General features: G+C 44.2%; 1 long non-coding RNA gene across 1 annotated transcript in view; it reads left to right on the forward strand.

Moving 5' to 3' along the window:
- Nucleotides 1-3,243: 3,243 nt before the first annotated feature.
- LOC122546991 overlaps nucleotides 3,244-6,730 on the forward strand; it is an 8,079-nt gene continuing 4,592 nt past the window's right edge. The window contains exon 1 of the long non-coding RNA XR_006310861.1: nucleotides 3,244-3,364. This is a non-coding gene — a long non-coding RNA (uncharacterized LOC122546991). The remainder of the gene's footprint in view (nucleotides 3,365-6,730) is intronic.

Raw genomic sequence — 6,730 nt, forward strand, 5'->3', positions numbered from 1 at the left:
ATTTCTAGCAACGAACTTGCTCATTTTTTGAAAAGAAACATCTGCTCCAGCCACAGCTGGTGTGATCTCTTCTTGTGTTGGAATGGGGGAGTGATCCCTCTTTATGGATCGATTAGATCTTTGGATCCAGGCAAATTCTCTGCCATCATTGGTCTTCTCCCTGCCCACAATGGAATGAACCCAGTCTGTGTGGTCTGATACTCTGGCAATCATTTTCCTTTCATCCAACTCTTCACCAAGCTCTCCTTTAAATTCTCCTGGTGCTTTTTGTGGGGAATGAATCATTGATTTCATCAGTGGATAAATGTTGATATGATATTCATGTCGAAACAGATTTTAATTAGCAGGGATTTGTGAGACCAAAAGAAATCAACAATACTCAAAAAAATCACTTGAGCTGACAATAATCAGCCTTTATGAGAAATACTGCCGCAGATTGGCTGAGACTTGGCAAGAGGTGCGCGCTAGATTGTTTCCTGATTCCCTTACAAATTAGTCCAGAAACACATTCATCATTTGCGTCATTCCATAACTGTGTTTCGGTTATACAGAGCTTTTGTTTGGGCTAAGATCTGCAGCTCGATACAAGGTGAAGAATGCAGCTTGTGTCGTGTTCACTGTTTCCGATCTGTTCTCACGGTCCTTTGAACTTACTGAATTATAACTTAAGAATTGACTATTCTCACTCTGTCTCCATGGGTTTCCTCTCACAGACCAAAGATGTGCAGCTGAGGTGGACTGGCCATGTTAACTTGGCTAGAAGTTGCAGGGATGTGCAGGCTAATTGGAGTAACCATGGGAAATGCAGGGTTACAGGGATTGGATTGTGGGTTTGGGTCTGGGTGGGATGCTCGTCAGCGGGTCAGTGCAGAGCCGATAGGCCAAATGGCCTGCTTCCACACTGCAGGGATCCTGTGAGATCTCCTTTGAATTAAATTGGATGGTGCTTTTGTTTAAACTCTGTGCTGGTCTTTCATCTCATGGTCCTCAGAGATATTCTGCATCTCTTCAAAGCTGTTCAGCAGCAAGATAGCAAGAGCATCTGTTTAAGTCATGTACACCATCCAGTTAACATCTGTTCCTTTTAGTGCCACTTTGACTTGGTTTGTTCTCAGCTGTTTAATCTCAGTCGTCTCCGTGTGCTGTTAACATGGTATCTCCATGGTATCAGGACCCTCCACATACACTGTCGCGTACTGCACTCCACTACATATACTCAGTTTGAAAAATTAAATGCCATTTGTGGGTTGATTGCAAACACCACTGAGATCCTTCTGGAAACTTCACTGAGGGCCGAGCCTGGCAGGTGGCATCATCTTTTACTCCGGTTACCAAGAAAACTTCACATTCCAAGGCCCAGAAATCATAGAGAAAACCTACATTTCAAAAACCAGCCAAGTATCTGGCAGCCATTTTAATGCACAAATGTTTCTTGTTCAGTAATACTGATAAGTTCCAACTTGATTGATTTTGCACTGTATTCCTTTCAAGATAAAAAAATGATGGATCTTGTAAAACCAATGAGGACATTGGTGAATAATGCACAAACCCCATCATTCAGGATCTAGCAAAACACTCCGTGGGCCTCCCAACATTAGCCTACTTGAGATTCAATAATGGTGTCCAAAGAAGGATCTAACATTTATCTGGAAGCCAGATTTCCAGCGGGTATTCCCTGGACTGGGGAATCACTCTCTGGTCCTTAAGGCAGCAGTGGAAGAGAAATGGGGAAAGGACATAGATGAGACTTTCCACTGAACACTGAACCTGAACCTGTGCTCTTCAAAGTTCCCAGAAACATCCTTGAACATTGACAATGGGGTTCAGTTGGCTGGAGAGCTGGTTTACAGTGCAGACTGATGCCAACAGTGTAGGTTCAATTCCTGCATGAATTGAGGTTCCCATAAAGGGCTCTTCTTCTCAACCTCTCTCTTCCCCTGTGCAGAGTGACCCTCAGGTTAAACCAGGACCAGTTGACTCTCTCCATCAAATGGAGAGAGCCTGTGGTGACTTTACATTGAACTCATTGAATATTCTCATCCTCTCTCACTTTCTCCAAACTCCTTGCTAATTTTAGTTGGAGGAGAACCATGACAAATACCTCCCTAGTTTCAAATAGGTACAAACATCCACAGGGCTCCCTGCCTTTGAAATATTCGAGCTAAGTGTTAATTTCCAGCTCCTTCTCCATTATTGACTTTGGATCCATTAGTCCAACACAAGGGCAGGTTGCAATCTGAATCTGACACATTCGAGTCTGAGTCCCAGTCAAGGGAGGAGCAGCTGAGTCACTTTCCCACTGCCCACCTCACAGTGTTTAATCTTCTCATGGATGGGACACAAACAACTCAGAACAGTCAGACTTTGTGTTTCTGATGGAGGTGGAGGATGGGCACAGGTATCTCACCCCATCCAATGTAAGTAATGGATGTTGGTCATTACATTATTTCCCTCGATCCTTGGCCTCCTCCTTCCTCATCTTCAGGATTATTTCCAGTCCATCCCTGACCCTGCTCAGTGAATTGGAGTGACTTTACACAGCTGTATCTCCTCATCTGTGTCCTCTTCACCCCCAACAATCGATTTCTCCACTCACTCCAAATTACTGCCTTCCCTCCTCCCTCAAAGTATCCTGATACACTTTGGGATGTTTCATTGCTAAAGGTGCTATATAAATACATGTTGTTGTAGTGTTGCCAGCTCCCCATGCTGTTGCCCATGCACTGTACCAGGTTGTACATTCTCTTGTTGCTGTTCCTGTTGTCAGCAGCAGCAAAGCATCCGATCTCTGCCTTGGACAGTACGCAATATGGAGCAAACAGATGGAAAACAACTTGTCTCATTGATTGTAGCTCAGGGTGACCACTCTCTCAGTCAGAGTCATACTTTGTGCCCTGGGAATTAAAGATAATCAGGTGGCTGTTTGTTGAAATATTCTTTTCATGAAGATTTATATCCACATTGTGTTTGGGTAAACTGCTCATTATTTCTGTGTCCAATGCTTTCCTCCTCCACACAGGACATTCACTGACTGGAATCTCCTCTGAGACTGCCCCAACATTGAAGCTTGGCCCAAGTGTAACTGACTGCATGAGTTCCCTCAGTGATCGATAACATCAGAAGATGGTGCTGCCTTTATTTCCTGAAGGTCTATCTCCAGATCAATATTTGAATATTAATGCCACATTTTTCCATATTTCCATGTTTACGTGACTGGTACACACAGAGCTCAGCTCCGATTGTTCCAGGAAATCAATAACGCTGGTTATCAATGCAAAAGTACCTGCACAGGCAAATTTCTAGCACATATAGAATTCCCACATTGTGTGTCAGTTTCTCAATGTCCAGGACCCGCAGCCCACAGGTAAGGAGCTGGTATTACTTTATTTATGCTTTTAATCGGAATATGTTTCCTATTTAAGTCCAGGTTGACAAAGTCAAATGTGAAATGTAAACCTGCTTGTTTTAATATAGTGTCATTAACCGAGTCTTCCTGAATGATAATACATGTTGTGTTAGGAATGCTCAGGATAATTGTATATTTTTCTGTTTTTTGCAAATTTCTGAACATAAATGTATTGAAACAATCGAGGTTTTATAATGGAAGGCGGAGAACACTCTGTGTGAAGTATTTTGTGACCCTCTGTCTGTGCACTGTTTCATGGATAGTTGCACAAACTGTTCCTGAATTTCCTGGTCTGTTATTATACCTCACGGTTCCTCCCAACACTGACCCTGCCAGGGTTAGTGGGACCTACAGGAGGGTATCACATTGGTGAGGGTGGGATTGGTGCACAGCTTTGGGTGTAACTCTGGAACCTGCCGTCCCTGTGTTTTCAGAAGCTCCTACACTGCCCTGTGTAAGATTTGGAATGAGGACTGTATGAACACAGTAATACTCCTTCTACTCTCTGTGGGTGTCGATATGACTCACTCACACAGTCATCCAGTCTGTACAAAGGCTGGGTCTTGGTTCCAGATCAGGATGACTTTCTGAAGAACGGAAATTTCTATCCCCTGTCCATCATAAGTTCTGAGTCACTATGTGAACTTTCCAAGACAGTGAGAAAGCAGTATCATTGGAATTAGAATTGCAGGGTCACAGTTTTGTTTAGTGGACGGCTTCTGAAGAACAGAAATTCCTATCCCCTGTCCATCATAAGTTCTGAGTCACTATGTGAACTTCCCAAGACAGTGAGAAAGCTGTATCATTGGAATTAGAATTGCAGGGTCACAGTTTTGTTTCGTGGACGGCTGACTAGACTGATATTTGTGTCTCACAATGATGAGGGTCCTGAGTACACCCCAATGTGAGTGATTTCGGGCAGAGGGCAGTGGATGCTTCTTCCACAGATCTAGAGGCTGTGGTGTGAACATGAAGTGAATGCAGTCTAACTGTCCGTGTTGCTGAGGTCTCACATGGATTCACCATTACATTTTGACCTCTCCATTGAATACTATGTTGTCAGGGGGATCTATCTGGCCCACTGCCCAAATTCAGACAAACATCAGTCAGGCCATTTTTCTCTTGACCATGCAGTGCTGCTCATGGAGCTGCTGGTTTTACACACTGTACTTTAACCCCAGTAGCCCCAAGAAGATATTGGTGTAAGGGGAACATGTCAGGAATTCTGGTGTCATCTGTGAGGTGGTCAGTGCAATTTTAACATGGAATGTGTGTGTAAAGCCCACCCTCCATATTGGACAATTAGCTCCTGGCTGGCAGCGGCTGTAGATTTTGTTTTCATTTTGCTGCTTATGCAGATTATTCCTGATGTTTCACTTGAACCACTTCAAATCTTCCCCCAAATCTATAAACCATAAGTTGCCAGTAGCAGGTCTATTGGTTATGGTCTGAATAATCATGTGTGTTTTCAATTGACTATTCATCTGTTTGGAGGAGAAAGTGTGGACTACAGATGCTGGAGATCAGAGCTGAAAATGTGTTGCTGGAAAAGCACAGCAGGTCAGGCAGCATCCAAGGAACAGGAGAATCTAAGTTTCAGGCATGAGCCCTTCTTCAGGAGCCTTTCAGCGCTATTCATCTATTTGCCCAGTAATTGTGGCTGGTCTGATTCCTGCCCTAAATATTCTGCAGTGGTGTAATTTGATTCACTCTTTTTCATAATGTATGGTCCTGAATGATTAAAAACATGAGGAGAATGAAGATTGGGGTCTCTGGTCTCCTCAGACCATGAACTAACGAGGAAAGATGAGCTGCCCTCAGCCTCTATCAGTCCCTGTTTCACTTGGAATTTGATTCACTCTTTTTCATAATGTATGGTCCTGAATGATTAAAAACATGAGGAGAATGAAGATTGGGGTCTCTGGTCTCCTCAGGCCATGAACTAACAAGGACAGATGAGCTGCCCTCAGCCTCTATCAGTCCCTGTTTTACTTGGTCACTCACAGCTGAGTCCCAGCAGCCTGACAACTCCATCTGAGGTTTTCTCTCCATCAAAATCAGGATAGACAAGTCCCCCGGGCCTGACGGGATATATCCTGGAATTATGTGGGAAGCAAGAGAGGAAATTGCAGAGCCATTGGCAATGATCTTTTCGTCTTCACTGTCAACGGGGGTGGTACTAGGGGACTGGAGAGTGGCGAATGTTCTGCCCCTGTTCAATAAAGGGAATAGGGATAATCCCGGGAATTACAGGCCAGTTAATCTTACTGGCAAAGTTAGCAAAGTAGGCAAAGTAATGGAAAGGGTACTGAGGGATAGGATTTATGAGTATATGGAAAGACACTGCTTGATTAGAGACAGCCAGCACGGATTTGAGAGGGGTAGGTCTTGCCTTACAAGTCTTATTGAATTCTTTGAGGAGGTGACCAAGCATGTGGATGAGGATAGAGCAGTGGATGTAGTGTACGTGGACTTTAGTAAGGCATTTGATGCTAGGCCTTTTCTCAATGGAACGGCGAAGGATGAGGGGTGACTTGATAGAGGTTTATAAGATGATCAGCGGAATAGCTAGAGTAGACAGTCAGAGACTTTTTCCCCGGGTAGGCTTATGCGGAAAGTCAGGAGTCAGGGAAATTTGGCCAGTTGGATAGAAAACTGGCTAACCGGTCGAAGTCAGAGAGTGGTGGTAGATGGTAAATATTCAGCCTGGAGCCCAGTTACAAGTGGAGTTCTGCAGGGATCAGTTCTGGGTCCTCTGCTGCTTGTAATTTTTATTAATGACTTGGAAGAGGGAGTCGAAGGGTGGGTCAGTAAATTTGCAGATGATACGAAAGATTGGTGGAGTTGTGGATAGTGAGGAGGGCTGTTGTCGGCTGCAAAGAGGCTTAGATATGATGCAGAGCTGGGCTGAGGAGTGGCAGATGGAGTTCAACTCTGTCAAGCGTGAGGTTGTCCACTTTGGAAGGACAAATAAGAATGCGGAATACAGGGTTAACGGTAGGGTTCTTAGTAAGGTGGAGGAGCAGAGGTCTATGTTCATAGATCTTTGAAAGTTGCCACTCAGGTGGATAGAGCTTGTAAGAAGGCCTATGGTGTATTAGCGTTCATTAGCAGAGGGATTGTAAGGTGGAGGAGCAGAGGGATCTTGGTTCTATGTTCATAGATCTTAGAAAGTTGCCACTCAGGTGGATAGAGCTTGTAAGAAGGCCTAATGCGTATTAGCGTTCATTAGCAGAGGGATTGAATTCAAGAGTCGTGAAGTGATGTTGCAGCTGTACACGACCTTGGTTAGGCCACATTTGGAGTACTGTGTGCAGTCCTGGT

The sequence above is a fragment of the Chiloscyllium plagiosum genome, unplaced genomic scaffold (genome assembly GCF_004010195.1).
Source record: "Chiloscyllium plagiosum isolate BGI_BamShark_2017 unplaced genomic scaffold, ASM401019v2 scaf_11708, whole genome shotgun sequence".
In the NCBI taxonomy this organism is placed as follows: Eukaryota; Metazoa; Chordata; class Chondrichthyes; order Orectolobiformes; family Hemiscylliidae; genus Chiloscyllium; species Chiloscyllium plagiosum.